The sequence below is a fragment of the Ambystoma mexicanum genome, chromosome 10 (assembly GCF_040938575.1).
Source record: "Ambystoma mexicanum isolate Mex_15411 chromosome 10, UKY_AmexF1_1, whole genome shotgun sequence".
NCBI lineage: Eukaryota > Metazoa > Chordata > Amphibia > Caudata > Ambystomatidae > Ambystoma > Ambystoma mexicanum.
The window spans coordinates 466,175,668-466,192,964 of record NC_090932.1 but is presented as its reverse complement, the minus strand read 5'-3'; positions in this window follow the sequence as shown (position 1 = coordinate 466,192,964).

Here is a 17,297-nt window from a genome sequence, read left to right as displayed (position 1 = left end):
ATTACGTCATGCAAAATGCGTGAGGATGAAGACCTTGTTCAATACATTCAGGAGATTCAATAGCTTTGGTGCCTTGAAGCTTGAGAGCCGTGGGACAAAACAATAGCTATCTTCCATCACATGTTGGTGCAGGGGCTACCTGAGCTGGTGCAAAAGAGTTTGAAGAAACTATTAGGGATGGAAGCGAAGCAATGGCCAGAAATACAGCTCAAAATAGTACACCATTGCAGGCTATGACAGGAGAAAGTAAAACAAAAGATAGAAGAGAGAAAGGCAGATGAAGCTAAGCTAGTACAAAGGAGGTTATCAAAGTATGCAATGGAAGGGGTGGTCATAAACAGCCCCACCACACAGGCACCAGCACCACAGCTGCAGTATCAACCACCACAACAATACGCACCGCCCCTGGGAGGAGGGTACATCCGGTGGGCAGGTTTCAGCCCGGCTTCCGAGGGAGGGGAGGATTTCAAAGGGGGCTTGGTTTCAGACCACAGGCACATCACAACCAAGGAGGATTCCGGGGTTATGGCCAGCAAATGCATCAGGGACCAGGGGATTTCACAGGGGGGTTCCCAGGGCGGGGGAGAGAACCACCTCAGTGCTGGACCTGCAGGCAGCTAGGACACATTTCGAGGGTGTGCCAATTTAGAGGAACACAGCAAGATTGGGGGGACCAAGGACAGCAGAACTATCATGTGGGTCAAGAGGATTATCATGCTCAGGGTAAACCGCATCAAGAACCGATACAAGGCACCTACCAACAGATGCCACCAACATAAGTGCAAACACCAGCACTACCACAGGTACAGACACAAGCACCACAAATGGCAACACCACTACCACAGTATTCGCATGCACCACAGATCAAAGGGGGTACACAACAGCTAGCACAACTACAGGACAATAGCACACCAGAACCATTGGACACAATGGCAACACTACCAGTAAGCAGAGTTGGAGAAGTTACTATGGTGGTGAACAACCCCTTTGCAGGGAACGGGTTATCCATGTATTCCCAATCAGACAGCCCACAGATGAACTTTATGTGTGCCATCCTGTCAGTCACACCCAATCCTGCAGAGGAACCTCGCATAGGGGTGGCAATAGTTGACAAAACCTTTTCCTTTCTTGTTGACACTCTGGCGACTAGGTCATGCATACGGGAAGGGACATTTTCTTTATCAGGAGATGCCATGAACACTCAAGGATTCTCTGGGGTTCGGGAAGTGGTTCCTTTTACTGATAACATCCCACTATCTATAGGAGATCATGACTTATCACTACCTTTACTCAACTTTAGACAGACACCCGTGAACATATTGGGACGTGACATCATGAGCCGACTGAACATCACAATCTTATTCACAGATAAAGGCATAATATACTCCACACCAGGCATACATAAGAGAAATGTAAGGCAGATTGTTCAGGCCTATTGTGGGTGCACAGTACAGAGGTGTTTGCCAATGGACCCCACGATGTTTCAATACGGGACAGACATTGACATTGCATGGATGCCAGGCATAGCAGGGAAACTGTGGCAAGTACCAAACGAGCACCTGTTCAAGCCAGGGACGCCGTTGGATAAACCAGAGGGAACGATATTATCCATCGAGATTGAGGCAGTGTTGGCAAGGGAGGACTGGATTGCAGTACATGCAACAGATGACACCGGGAGGGTGTGGAGATAGATCATCACAGTTGTAGAGGGATGTAGGCTAACAACAGTGACCGATGAGGAACTTTTTGGGGAAGAGAGACTGGAATTGGAAATGATGTTCGAAATGAGTGTAACATTCTGGTTACAGATCCATTATAGAGAGACGCAACAGAGGATGGTGAAAGCACTGACTGCACCGCCCTCATTCTGGGAGGAAAACATGGCCAAAGTACCAGACAGCTTATGGACCACAAGTTCTTATGACGAAGCATAGGGGGAGTGAAGATTACATTGAAACCAGGAGCAATACTACCTAGAGTAAAACAGTATTCCCTAACCAAGGAAGCAGATGAGGGCATTTATGAAACAATCAGTGCCCTCATTGAGAGAGGCATCCTGGTACCATCAGAATCTTCATGCAACACAGCAGTGTACCACATGTGCAAGGCCAGCGGGGGGTCATGGCATTGCATACAAGATTTACAGCCCATTAACCCCATTGTAGAAGCAGTATCCAGTAGCAGCAAATCCAGCAACAATCTTGTTGGCATTCTGGCGGAAGCCACCTGCTTCACAGTCATTGATCTGAAGAACACATTTTTCTCAGTTCCATTGCCCCCAGACAAGATCTCACCAGCTTCATGTACCGCAACCAGAAGTGGAAACATACTCAATTGCCACGGGGATACTGCAAGCCACCTTTGATCTTTAACAGAGTGATCCAGGTGGATCTAAGGAACATAGAGACAGGAAGCATTGTCCTACAGTATGTTGACAACATTTTGATTTGCAGTGAGACAGAAGACGAGTGCAGGAAAGAGTCAGTACACATGCTGGCCCTACTAGCTGACAAGGGGTACAAGGTGGACAAGGCCAAACTGCAATATTGTCCTAAGGAAATGCTATACATTGGACAGGTGCTCTCCAAAGACGGCAGGCACATTGCCCCAAAAAGAGCAACACAAATATTTGGTACACCACAGCCCAAAACAGTGAGGGAAATGCACCGGTTCCTGGGGTTGTGCAACTACAGCAGGTCATGGGTCTTTGACTACAGCACATACACCAGACCACTCCTGACTGCACTTAAGAACAAAGACACTACACTGGACCACATAGATGACTGAAGCATTTGAGGAGTTGAAGCTGCCCATATATACCACACCAGTGCTAGGGACCCCCGACTACAAGACATAATTCTTCCTGTTCTCCCACACTGATGGTGTATTGATAAAAGCAGTACTGACTCAGAAAACAAGTATAGGCCATAAGCCAATTGCTTACTACAGTGGACAACTTGACCCAGTGAAGAGAGGACATTATCCATGCGAACAATCCTTGACAGCTGAAGCCTTTGCACTGGAAAGAGAATCATCAGTGACAATTGGGTGCACCATTACTCTCTATGTGGAGCCCTGTCCACGATACTGCATAAGCCAAAGAGCGTACTGACCACACAGAAATCCTCAGAGTACAAGGTCATGCTATCAAATGTGCGACTGAAGACAGTGAACCGAGCTATATCTTTGGCAGATGTCCTTCAACGAGGGAACTGGGCCCATGACTGCACAAAGAATATTGAGCAATTCAGTGAGACATGCAAGGTAGAGGAGGATGCACTTGAGGGGGGAGAAGTGTTGTATATTGATAGTCCATCGACTATTGATCAAACCGATGGGGTCAGAAGAACTGGAACTGCTGTAGTGAGGCTGAAAGAGGTCTGGACAAGTGAGGTGGTTGCAAGTGCACGGTTACCATCCCATTATTCGACACAGCCCGCAGAACTAGTGGCTCTCATATTGGCGCTAGAGCAGAGCATAGAGAAAAGTGTGATGATCTATTCTGACAGTGCTTACATCACATCAACAGTACATTTAGGGCTGGTGCAATGGATGAGGAGGGGGTCCAAGAGGGCAGATGGGACCCCAGTACAGCACGCACTCTTGTTAGGCAAACTGATCGAAGTGATTGCATATCGAAAAGAACTAGCATTGGTGAAGTGTCAGGTCGATACAAACGGGAAAGACGCAATCTCAAGGGGAATTGAGGCAGTGGACTATGAGGCAAAGTGCATAGCATACTTTAGGGAACTGTGGGAGCAGAAGGAGAGACCCAATACCCCAGGAGAAGTAAGAAACTGTTACGCTCACCTGGTCTCTGCGGGAACATTGGGGCATGGTTGCAGCCCTCCCTGGAAGTGAATTCCCCTTGTCAGGCTGCTCATGTGCGGTGGACTGCGCTGGTTGTCGGCACTGCCCCTGGGGGGACATGAGAGATCCTGAGAAGGCTGCTGTATGATTGCTATCTCTCTCTAAGCCTTCTTCCCAGAATGTGGTAAAGATACGCTACCCATATAGTCTCACCTGTTGTTTGATGACGGCAAGCTCTCTGTCCTGCTTCTCACAGCAGGGACGCGTTGAATGGACCAAGCTCCTTCACTGATCGATGTGATGTGCGTGGCAGCCCAGACCGGCTGTGTCTGATCCACTCCTAAAGGTAAGTGTCTTTTTACTCCGTTTTCTCCCAGTAGGTGGTATGTGGCCCAGTGGTAATTGCGGTGCAAGAGGCGAGGCCAAATAGGAAGAGAATGGAGTTCACGATGTTACAACAGATGGTGAGTGTTGGTTTTAGGTCAAGCGTGAGGTTTAGGCTAAACACAACCTTAAACGTATTGTATTATAGGTTTCTCACCTTGTCTTTGTCTTTTTCCCTTGCAGGCACTGTCTGTCACAACGTCGAGTTGGAGCGCCACTACCTGGAGATCTGGAGATGTAAGATGGATGCCTGACTCCATGAGGATGTGTGCCGAAGGAAGCGGATGGCAGGTAAGAAAAAGATGAATGCTTGACTTGCAAGGATGCATGCCGAAGGAAGCAGATGGCCAGGTAAGTGCTGCAGCTGATAGAGGAAGGCAGGTACGATGCACTCTGGAGAGTTGCTGAAGACAGGTAAGGTGCGCTCTGGCTGGTAGCTGAAGACAGGTAAGGTGCGCTCTGGCTGGTAGCTGAAGACAGGTGAGGTGCACTCTGGCTGGTAACTCAAAACAGGTAAAATGCGCTTAGGCGGCAGTGAGCGTTACGCTGCATTAGCAGAATAATGCAAAGCGCGTGCTAGGAGGCAGAGTTGGCTTATGTAGCCTGCTCTGGCCACGCCCATAGTCATGAGTCATCAGCCCCACCCTGGCACACCTGAAAGGATGCTAACATGTGCATTCAGCCTCCCCAGCAGCCACGCCCGACTCAAAGCATATGGGGCCCCTGCAGGGTGAAACCAAGTACCTGCAGCAAATGAAATGTGCTAGTGCACAGTTGTTTATGAGCCTGGCACCAAAGGCACCAGGACTGAGTCCAGTTGGTCTCTCCAAGTTTTATTGTCCCCAAGGGACAACAAAATGTTGTGTTGCCCCTTGATCTCGTGCCTTGATGGTGGGGGTCTGTGGTTCTGGAGCCATGGCCATGACAGAAACATGGTAATGAAGGAAGGCTACAAGAACATACCAGAGAAGCAAATTATGGAATTGCAGGGAGCTGCACCACAGGAAGGGAAGAATTATGGGTAACATGAGGGTGCTCCATGACTCCAAAGGATGCCCTATGGTGACAGAACAACACAGGGAAAGTGGTCATGCCATTAGCACTCTTGAAAACAGCACTGGCACAAATGCATTAACCAACACAACAGGGAAAGAGGTCATTGCCGCACATATTGGAGAATCATGATTTTGTACAAATTTGAATGAACATGTAGCTAATTTCATTAGTTAGTGCCTACCTTTCCAGCAGATCACAGCTGCACACCCTGAGAGTTGTGAGAAGAACCATACCGAGACCCAAAGGCCCATTCCTGCATCTCCATGTAGACTATGTAGATATGATCCAAGTGTGTCAAGGATACAACTACATGATAGTGGTTGTCTGCCCATTTTCCAGATGGATACAGGCTTGGACCTGTTCACATGCTGACACCCTGAGGGCAGCCAAATTCCTGCTCCGGGAAGAATTCCCAACATGGGCCGTCTGTGAGGTCCTGCAGTCTGACAATGGCCCTCCCTTGGCCAATGAAATGTTCCAGCACATCACAAACCTGCTAGGAATCACACACAAATTCACCTGTGTGTAGCACCCGCAAGCAAATGGGGTGTGTGAACGCCTCAATGGCCTCCTGATGGAGTGCATTGCCAAACCTCAGCAGAGTACCAAGAAAAACTGGCTTCATTGTTTGCCTTTGGCACTATTTGAATTGTACAACAAGCCAGGGTCTGACCACCATTTAACGCCGCACAAGGTGGTGACAGGACGGTGCATGCATCTCACACTGGCTCCTACCACTAGAGCATTGAAAGATTGTGAAAGTACTGCTGGTATATTGGGTCAAGAGACGTATGACTATATCAATTCTTTGGTTTCTAGAGCTTCTTTTATCTCTCGCCAGATACAGAGAACACAGGGCAAACCTGAAGACAATGAAAACATGATTTCTGATGACACCAAACCAGAGACGGCAATTAAACATTTAGTGCAAGTGGGAGACTTGCTTCTCCTAAAAAAAAAACTTTGTCTGACGCTGGAATGTGTCTAGGTAACTGAACCTCACTTAGTGGAGGCCATTACGGAACAAGCAGTTCGACTTGAAGGAAAGTGTGTTTGGAATCACATCCAGGACATCAAGCCCTACAAAGCATGGCCTTGCCCGGCAGCGGAGTAACAGTAATCGACAGGGCCAACATTGAAGATCGGGGTGAACTACAAGTGCATGCAGATCTCACTGAATTAGAGAGGCTGGACCATTCTATGATCCGATGATGCCAAGCAGCCGAAGTCGCAATCAGAACGCTTTTGAATATTGACAGCTGAACAATGTTGTGTTTGCTTTCTCTTCTTTTCTTCACACACAGGATGTGGAGTTGAGTTGACACTGGAATATTCTTGCACCCTGACAGCTGAAAGACTGTGTTTGTTCTCTCTTTCCCTTGCACATGCAGGTTGATGCAAATGTTGTTAGAACAGTGTAGGGAATTCCCCTGATGCTACCTCCCACTGGCAGCCTGAAACATTCGCCAATCAATTTGTGCACTATATAAATAGACCCAGTCGATTTAGAGCCCGATGCCCTGGGTTATATAGAATATTTGGCCCAAGCATATACACAAATTGAACAAAGTGCTTACCCAGTTCTGCCCACACTAAGAGATCCCTCAATAAGGAAAGTTTGGGAGGAGGTTTTCGCATTCACCATTAGTGACTATTTAGTTTGCGGAGCTTGAGGATATTGACAACTATTAACACAATAACGCCTTTCTTTTGTGATTTTCAGGTGGGCAACTTTATCATCTGATCAGCTGCACAGTCTAAGCAGCATAAATGGTCATGTCGGAGAAAATAAACTTTGTTTTTACTCGTGTGTGTTTATTGATTCCCACAGGAGTATTGGGCGTTATACTCTGGCAGCCATTTTTCGCAATGCATGCTACTGCTGTTCCCCTTACTAACATTCTTCCGACCCAAGCAGGAGAAACAATCATGTCAGTTGGAAGGATGCTGATAAGGTAATGAGAGGTAAGCGCAGTGTTGATGCAGTGTAACGCTCACCTGATATCCACAGAGATGCAACTCAGTCCGGTTGGACCACTTCTGACCTTGAACCCTCTCCCATGGACTCTTGTTCGGCTGATGACTGGGTCTGAAAACACAGGAATTTGGGTTTAGTTTTATTGTCTCTTCCGGCCCGAAGCCCACCTCCATTGTGGTCCCAACGACCCCCTTGATGCTCTCCTCACCTTGTCTTATTATGGAATGGAGCTCTGGTGCTGCCATTCTGCTTGGGGCTGTGCACGAGATGGTAAGTGAAAGCTTCATGCGCAGCGCTATCTGCCTTATCTTGTGCTGACCTGTTTGTTCTCTCTTTCTTACAGGCCGCTGCGATGTCCGGGAATGGATGCTGCCGAGAAGATGAAGAGCAGTGAGTAAAGCGTAGCACGTGCCGCCTTCTTGATCTCTTGTGTGCTAATCAGTGTTTTCTTCCCTCTTGCAGGTCGTTAAAATTGCCGGGAATGGACGTGGGCCAAGGACGAGTCATCCCCAGGTAAGTGTGCGCTTATTTTGATTGTTTTCTATATTGGAGAATAAACGCTTACTAATGCTGCTTTTCCGTTCTCTTTTCTTCTCAGGTGCGGCTTTCCAGATCGAAAGAGTGCTCGCCGAGCTGGTGTATATTCAGGATCCAGGAGCGGAGGAAAGAAGCAGTATTCGCTCGCAGGTAAGTGTATTCTAATGATGTTTTGTTCTTGCAGGTAACAGGTTCAGTAATGCAGATGAGGATCCGAACAGAACATGGTGAGCATCACACTGCAGCTAGCAGAGTAATGCGAAGCATGTTCCTCAGCTTGGGCGTGGCCTATAGAGCCTGCAGGTATCCCAGGTGCCCCTAGGTCTGACCACACCTCGAACACTAGACCGTATAGCTCAGTTCTGGGACAGCTATGTGGGGGCATCCATGTCGCCCAAAGGCTATTGCAAGTCCCAGTTCTTAAGTTCTCTGGCTTCACATATGATCTGGTGCCAGGACTGACTCCAGGAGAGTCTTGGGCAGAATGGTAAGGCCCTTGGGGCCATGATGGAAGGCTGTGGTGTAGCCCAGATGGCTTGCCTGTTAGGGCCAGGGGCAGGAGTCATGACATGCAGACATGAAGGGAGTTGACATGTATCTTGCAGATACAGCACGAGTAACCCACAATAAGTGGTACAAACACATGTCCAAAGTTGGTAGGGACACCAGCAGGGAAATCTTTTACATCAGCTCCTTAATCCCCTCCACTATGAGTGCCTCGATAACATTCATTGCAACTGGAAAACCTGCAGCCAAGGCGCAGTGCTTGATGTACCTCGCAATGTTCCAGATGTGAGGCCCGTTTCAGAGGAAGACAGCCACCTTAAGATGGATGTCAAGGGGAACGTTCCCATTATGAAGTTAGCTACATCAAGACATTTGACATGATGAACAATTACTGGCTGCTCGATTAAGGGTTACAGTACATGATGGATGGGCCCGAAAAAGGGGGAACAAAGACTGTTACACTAAAGGAATTGCCATGCCCCTGGACAAGAATAAAGGAAAAAGGAAGAGAGCCTGGCTGCTGAGAGAGACCACATATTTTGATCTATGGACGTGTGTACACTAACAATGGCTGGGAAGACAGAGTGGTGGGAAGCAAGGTACTGACCTTAGCCAATTTATCAGTGACCAATGTGCAGTAAGAAAATGACAAGGGCCTGAATGCGCAAAGTTGGTAACATGGGTAGAAAACAAAGCTGGAACAATGCCAATAATTCCTTTGAAGACACCAGCTTTGTGCTACCAACACAATTGTGATGAAGAGGTTGGTGAAAACGTGGGATGCAAGGCGGTTGAGATTATCCCGGCAATAGGAGCAGAAACAGCAGTACTGATGGGTCACTATTGGGCATGCGGGTCTAAAGCATATGACAAACTGCCACCAAATCGGGGGGTTGGAGGGGTATGCTCACTAGTGCACATCAACATGCTGTCATTGGTGGTACCCAAGAAAGATGTAAAGCTTGATGGCTTTCCATAAATGGAAAATAATAAAAGTAAGAAGTCATTTGAGGGTACAACTCCTGTCCGAGTAGAAAAGACTGACAAGCAAAAAGGACTGAGCAGAGTGAAGAGATGGGGGTATTACTTCTCAGGCAAATCAGAAACTGCATTGGATGAAGTACCAGCAGAACACAGGCTGTTCAGCAGAACCCAAATGTTATTCACATCGCTGATACCCGGAGTACAGACATACACAAATGCCAAATGGTTACAAATTACTTGCTGGGAGTTGATGGTAACAATAAACTTGACAGTGAATAGATTCAATGACATAAAGGAAGAGCTGCGAGCAATAAGGTTGTTGGCGCTCCATAATAGGTATGTTCTGGATCTCCTCACAGCTATGGAAGGAGGGGTTTGTGCAAAAATAGGGAGTCCATGTTGCATGTTTATTCCTGCTAACAATGAAGACAACAGAACTCTATCAGATGCAGTTGCACAATTAGCACAAATGAATGTACACATGAAGGACAAAGCACGTGGGACGGGGAAGGACAAGAGCTGGCTAGCATATCTGTGGTCATGGATGCCATCATGGCTGGCAGATGGACTGAAGGTGATAGTTGGAGCACTGGGACTCGGGGCAGCATCCCTGTGCGGGATCAAGATCTGCATTGGAAGATGCAAGAAAACACAAGAAGAAGCAATAGGAATGCAAATTCTGATGGGTGTGAGCATAGGAGGCGTGATGGATGGCATTGTAAAAGAAAGAGACAGATTAAGGGAGAGAATAACGATGTGCAACTTATTCCTTGCCGGGACAAAGGTGGACAATCCGTGTGACCCAAAGAAGTATGAAAGGAAGTGGGTTTGGTGCAACCCCAAAGGAGCGTGCGCTTACATCTATTGGTCCTTTGATGATCATGTAAACTATTATGGACACCTCGCAGAGTGACAAAGATATGGCGGCTGAAAGAAGACAAGTGGTTCTTTTGTGATGGGGTTGACAAGTTGACCAGAGAGTTGACTGAAGAGGGAAGGTTGAGGCCTAACCCTACTTCCTCTCCCAATATACACACTAAGTCAGAAGAAGAACCGGAAGACCATGACCGTCCGCACCATTTTGGGCTGGTACCCAGCGCCCACATTATGGACAAGTACGTCAAGAGGTACCCACTCAGTTAACCTTACAGCCAAGGAGCAGTGAAAAAATTGCCCAAAAGTGGATGCAGGGCCACGAGACGCAACAAAGGACACCTCCATTGACAGTCTCGATTAAAGTGTCAAGAAGCCATGCATAATGTCATTAGAGACATCACGACGTAGCAGCATTAGACATGAAGCACAAGTGCCATCCACACATCGGGACACGATCACGCACCCGTATACATGAAGAACACATGCGTACAGTTCTATAAGTTAGAGGGCAGAGACATGTACATACTGTCTGGACACGTGACAGGCCAAGCCAATGATGAACCGAAACTAGCAGCTGGAAAAGCGGAGCAGTCTCACATGGCCAGACAATGGCTTGCAACAGGTTGTTACCGAAGAAGCTGAGTGTTGTATGATGAGAACAAGCACTTTCATAATCTGTTGGTGGTGCACACATGATACAATCCAGACACATCATTGCTCTCTTTACCTCGAAAAGGGTCACTTAGAGCTGAGAACCGACTTGGGCGCTAGGCCTGGAGGAGACCGCACTAACCAATCCCAATACAGGAACCTAGGGGTGGGTAGTGAGGGGCTACAACTAGTCATCAGCCCCCCACACTGCAACATTGTAGAAGTAGCATTTTTGGGGATGAACCAGGACAGCCATCTGACGTGAGAGAGCCAATAAACTAACAGCTATAGGGTCCACCATAGGTGGACTACCACTCAGCACCCAATTCACTTGTGCGATAGGTTTGCTGGAGAGGGGCCCAGCTTGTGACGTCATTGTGACATGGATTTTTTGCTAAAAACTGGCCTGCGAGCCAGGGTTCCCTGAGACTATCCAGGAGCCTTTTCCTTGTTCTGGTCCCGGTTGGTTTGGAATGTAATAAACCGCAGTTTGAACTTGCTGTCTGTCTGGACCTGCATTCCTTTTTCCATGCATTCGAGATCCGCAAACTCCTAGTAGCCCTGCCTGCCTACCTGGCAGTTTATCCTAACACCAGTATTTACATATAATGGACCTCATTATGACCGTGGCAGTGACAGTATGAACGGTGCTGGTAAGGCACTGGCACCGTTCATACCGTCTCGCCGCATTCCGAGTTCTGCTCACAGGTTGCTGACAGCTGCTATGTCTTACCTGGCGGGCTGTGCGGCACCCACGAGCATAACTCGTAATTGCTCCGGCACCGTTATCAACTGTGCTGGCGCAGCCATGCTCCCCACCCCCATTCTGCCCTATGGGGCTGAATGGGGATCAGGAGCCCGGAAATACTGCCACCCGCGAATGGGCAATTACCAGCCCATTCATCTCGTAATGGGCCAGTTATTAACCAATTACGGGAGGAGGTGCCGGTAGCGAGCATGGCGGTAGCTACTGCCATGCTCGTAATGAGGTCCGATGACTCAAAGTCAATAAAAAACATCATGCCACAGAAAGAAAGTATTTTCAGATTGGCTATACCAACATAGGCCAGTGTGCCACATACAATTATTTGTGGTTGTACACTTATTACAAAGTCCAAAAATGACATGACACACAAAGAACATATGGAAAGAATGAAGCGACTATTGTAATCCAGACTAGCATAAAATAACACTCATCATGTTTGCTTTATCTTTGGTGTCAAGTAAAAAATAACAAATGCCTCGCCACAGTAATAAATTATATGCACACTGACCCCATAGGCAAGACTAGCTACGAATTAACACTTATGCCATTTTCTTCATCGTTGATGGCAAGTAAAAAATGTCATACCTCATATTAAGAAAGTAAATGCTGATTGCCACTACCAATCTAGGCCAGTCTAGTCATGTAATAACACTTACCATGTTTGCTTTACTCTTGATGACAAGTAAAAGAATGCCAGGCAATTAAGAAAGTATATGCAGAGTAGTGCCTTGGCATCAAGGGTAAAGCAAAGGTGTTAAGTGTTAAGATGTGGCTAAACTGGCCTAAAATCAGTGTGGGCCAGTCTAGCCATGGAATGTTATGTTAATATAACTTGTAAAGCACAACTTGCACCAACAAAGGCATCATGGCACTCAGACATACTGATTAAGGGATACCAGAGAAGGTGGAAAAAAGGTTCTAAAACAGAAACATTTTCAGATGACGGCAGAACAGCAATTGATTTTCATCATCATCAAATAGCTTTTATTCGACTTTGCGTCATTCGCCATAAGCATACATATACATAAGGATCACACTAAAATCACAGGAAGTTAATAAAATGTCATATGCAACACAGTACAAGCAAGAATGGCATGGCGGAAATAGTAATAAATCACTGTGTTCAAAATCAATAAACAATTGTGATAATAAAAAAGGTAAACAATTAAAAAGTCCCCCTAATGTAGTATGAGGCATTGATCACTGATTACATTAGCCCCAGTTAAAACACGAGTGGGTTAACATTCATGATCATAATTCAAGCGGTTTAATACCTGCATTATGACAGTAATATTGGGGCACTCACACGCAACTATCCATGGAATGTAGCTAACATACCTTAAGCCACTAAGCACATTTTCTTTAGATTTGTTCTTTTGCGTCTGGTTAGGTCTAAATAGTTAACTACGCTATAGACCACTTTGGGATCGTCACATGTTTTAAAAAGTTGGAGGGCTTGCCTTATATGCCATGTTCCATGGGTGTTACAAGTAGTTTTTAGGACCGTGCAACGTGCCAGCCGGTAACACTGGCAAAAGAATATGAAATTAATCAGGGTTTCTCTATCGAGACCACAGGCTGGGCACAGTTCATTTCCAATTGAGACCCATTTTTTTGATGGCAATGGCAGCTGCAGTTGGTTGAACCTAAATGTACTGTACAGGGAACAGGCCAATGGGAGCTCAACATAATCCAAGTAATTCTCAAAGCCCTTGGTTAGCTTGCTTGGGAGATAAAAGGTACCCATTGTGAGTTTAGTGCAATCATTCGCCAGCTCGGTGTCTATTAGGCGCTGTGCCCTCGTTTTGCCCTTGACTATGTCATTGTCAGTTGCCCCCTGCGGGTTGAACCATAGATCTCTCAGCTCCAGCCTGGTCAACAGTGTTTTGACATGTTGGAACCAGGGCAGGGATCTACCTCCCTCTGTCTCCATTAGGTGTACAGTGGCTTCCCGGTATACCTGCAACTCATGCACAGACCACAACCTCAGCCAATATTGGACTGGTATCAAAATGATCTCACTCTCGATCGGGCTGAGTCCCAATTCCAAGTAAACTGGTACACGCGTACATGATTTTGGCAGCCCTAACAGTTTTTCCAGAAAAGATCTATCTATTCAACCCAAGTTCTTAATGTCTGAATGTCCCCAGATTTCGGACCCATACATTGCTGCTGTCCTAGCCTGGGCCCGATACATTGTGACGGGTGGTGTAATTAGTCCTTGTACATGTGAATAGAAATAACCTTAAGATTCCCCCTCCATATTTTTCCAGTTATAAGCAGGATTTCGCCATCTGTAGGGGCCAATACCCTTGGTCATTAAAACTCACCCCTAGGTAAGCATATGGTTGGACCTGTTCCAAAGGGGTGTTGTTTATGGACACCCTAAGTTTATTAAGTGGTGTGAATTTTGGCTGAAATATCAAAAAATGTCCATGTTAATCTCCATGGACATCTCTGAGCATATCTCTGCAAAGGCCGCCAGGGTGGTTGTGAGGTACTTTGCTGAGGTGGACCAGAGCATCATCTGCGAAGAGTAAAATCGTTCAGGCCTCCTGACCCAACTTAGGTGGGTCTAGACACTTTGACCTAATGTGTCAAACCACCTCATCTATATATAAAAAGAATAATGGAGGGGGCAAAATACATCCCTTCCTGACACCTCTATTTACTTCAAATGACTGGGTTAGTTCCCTGCAACCCCCACCATACTGATGCAACGTTATTCGAATACAAATGGATCATAATCTGCAGCAATCCATGCAGGATTCCTCTTCTAACCACAATTGTCCAAAGTTTAGCCCTGAAAACAACATCGAAAGCGGTCCTGAGATTGACAAAGACTAGATAAATCTTCATCTTTCTCAGGGCCACATACGTCGAGGTAATCAGTTGCAGGCGGACATCTTGGTCCATTGTGCTAATCCCTGGAAAAACCCTGTTCTGTAGATGGTGTATGAATTTGCACTGGATGACCCACTCCAGTAAATGAGCATGGATTGTTCTAGCAAAGATTTTCCCCACCCTATCTATGAGGGAAATGGGTCTGAAATGTGTTGGGTCTCCCCTTCTTATAGATCAGGATTATTGTTGCATTTAACCATGAGGGGGACTCTATTCAGACTGAGGCACATATTTAAGATTAGCCTTAACATGGGTGCCCATACTCCCATTTCATCTTTAATAAGGTCTACAGGCCATAAGTCTTTCCCCCACTTCTGTGAGGATATGGCCTTGCATACATCCTCAAGTTCCAAAGAAATTGGCATTATGTCCTCACAGCAAATTTCTCTCCCAATTTCAATCGTTTTGTCTACCCTGCCATACAAATCCCTGCAGTGGGTCAACCAGGTGTTTGGGCTTATATCAGTCATGACGCCCCCACACCCCACATTAGAACCACAGGCAGTTTTCCAAAAGGTACTTGAGTCCCCTGCTTCTACTGCTTCTGGCATTCTCTCCCAGTCCAAGCGAACACAACCCTCTTTTTTAGATGTTAATGGCTCGGAGAGAGTGAGGGAGCATGTTCCATAATAAAGCAGCCTCCAAAGAGAAAGCCCTTCTAGAGCAGTGGAAAAATGGAACCTGAACCAAAAGTGCATGTTGAGATCGAAGAGACTGAGATGTAAGGGTGAAGTTTGGCCTGGGGATATTGTAAAATGTGTGTTCCCAAAAGTTTCAGAATGTCGGAGTTTGCCACTTTGGCATTTGCATACATACATCCAACATTTCATTCTCTAATGCAGGATTGCATTTTGGGTTTGGGGTTTATGTATGTGAACATAGCTAGGATTCAAGATACACTTGTGATATTGCTTCCAATGTCTTTTTGGCTGCATAAAGTGTTGCTTGCACATCTTTTAGTTCTTACTATCTTGGTGAAACAATGATTTCTCTGCAGAACACCAGCATTTCCCAAAGACAGAGGGGACACTGAATGGAATGGCCAGTCATCCAAATAATGGAATTTGCTCACAGAGAAATAAATTGACCAGTATATGTTTCTATCCACGTGGTTGAACATTTCTGGATTTTTTTTTATACCATTACATGGAGCTTCATCGAGTTACGATTTGATGTGCTTTTTCATTTCAATGGGGGTGGGGTTCCATTTGTAGCTGAAACGCAATCTGCACAGCTCAGCACAGTTAAACAACGCCCCCTTTGGCATACAGAGCATTTTGAATGCATGCAGTGCCTGCTGACTGGCACGTGCCAGGCTCTTGGCCAGAAACATGTAATCTGCATTGGGGTACAATTAAGGCAATTCATTTTGCCAGCCTTGTCACAGTGACAGCTCAGCACCAATTAAGAAGAGAAATGGTGACAGTCCAATATCAGAGGTGGCAAACCTGCATGCCAGCAAGATAAGCTAGTATACCACCGTTCATTAAACCATACTTGGAGAAGTGTGCCCCCACCCTTTCCTTTTTTGTCACTCCATCATTAAGCCATTCAAAGGAATGTATTTGTTCTGCCATTTTGTTTGCCTGAAAGAGACATTTGATGTGTTGCTGCCACATTCGTTGTCGCAGTGAAAATTATTTGGTAATGTACGCTGCATTACTTGGGTACTGTGATTTTTATGCCTCAATTATAATGTTTGCGTATTGATCCCACAAGCAGAGCTTTTTAATACTGTTAAATAAAAGTCGATGAACCTATTGGTAGAAACCATAATCACAGGAATTTCGCGGGTTTCGTCTGGGCTGAATTTCAGAGGAACGTGTTAAGAATGTCTTCCGGGGTGATCCTCCGGGGCTATAAAGTGGCACAAGAGTTTTCAGTATTTGTCACCTTTCAGAGAGTTGGGAGTTTGTTGCTCGAGTCAGGCTCAGGAAATATAGGGAAGGGTTTAGAGTAGCTCAGTAGGAAGAAGGGAAGAAGGCCGGGGTAACTGTACTGTGCACTGAGAGAGTTTGATTTAGGGGAGGTTTTAATAGTTTTAAACTACGCTGTCTGGTACATTTTCTGATTTCAAGTGTGTGAAGAAAACAAGTGCCCTGCGCTGGGTCTAGGCAGCTGGAACCCCTTAGAGCAGTGGTCTTCAAACTTTTTTGGCCGGGGCCTCCCAGAGCAAAATTTGGGCAGGTCGGGACCCCCCAGAAATGCCAAATGGACAGTATATATTGTGCACCGTCACCTGCTCCCATCACAGTCGCTGGGCTCCCTCATCCCACTCCTACCTAGTCGCTGGTCTCTCCCCACCCCATCACTCACCCCGGGCTCTGCCCACTCTGCTCTCACCACTATCCCATGGTTCCCACCCATTGTGCTCCCACCATAGTCCCTGGGTTCCACCACCCCATTCCCAACACAGTCTGAGGGCCAGTGGCGGCTGGTGATTCTTTTTTAAGTGGAGGGGCATAACTATTTCCACCAAAAATGCAATACCGACCGAGCATAGTGAGGGAGCTCGAACCAATAAGGGGGATTTCGGGGGGGGGGGTTTCCCCCCTGTGAATTTTTTAAAAATAATAGGTTAAAATGTTGCATTGTAGAGCATACTTTTAACAAAAAATTGGTAAATAGCCAAACAGTTTGCAATTGGTGCTGGGAGTCCAGGGGGCAGGCATTGATATTTATATTGATATTTTATTTCTATCGCGCTCGTACACAAGTGTTGCAGAGCGCGACAAGGCAAGGGAGGGGAACAGAGGAGAATAAAACAGCGATCTTACTAGGCCCAGTGACATTGAGAACGCGCAAGTGTGAGGGGGAGGGGAAAAGTGCATGGAAGGGGGGAGA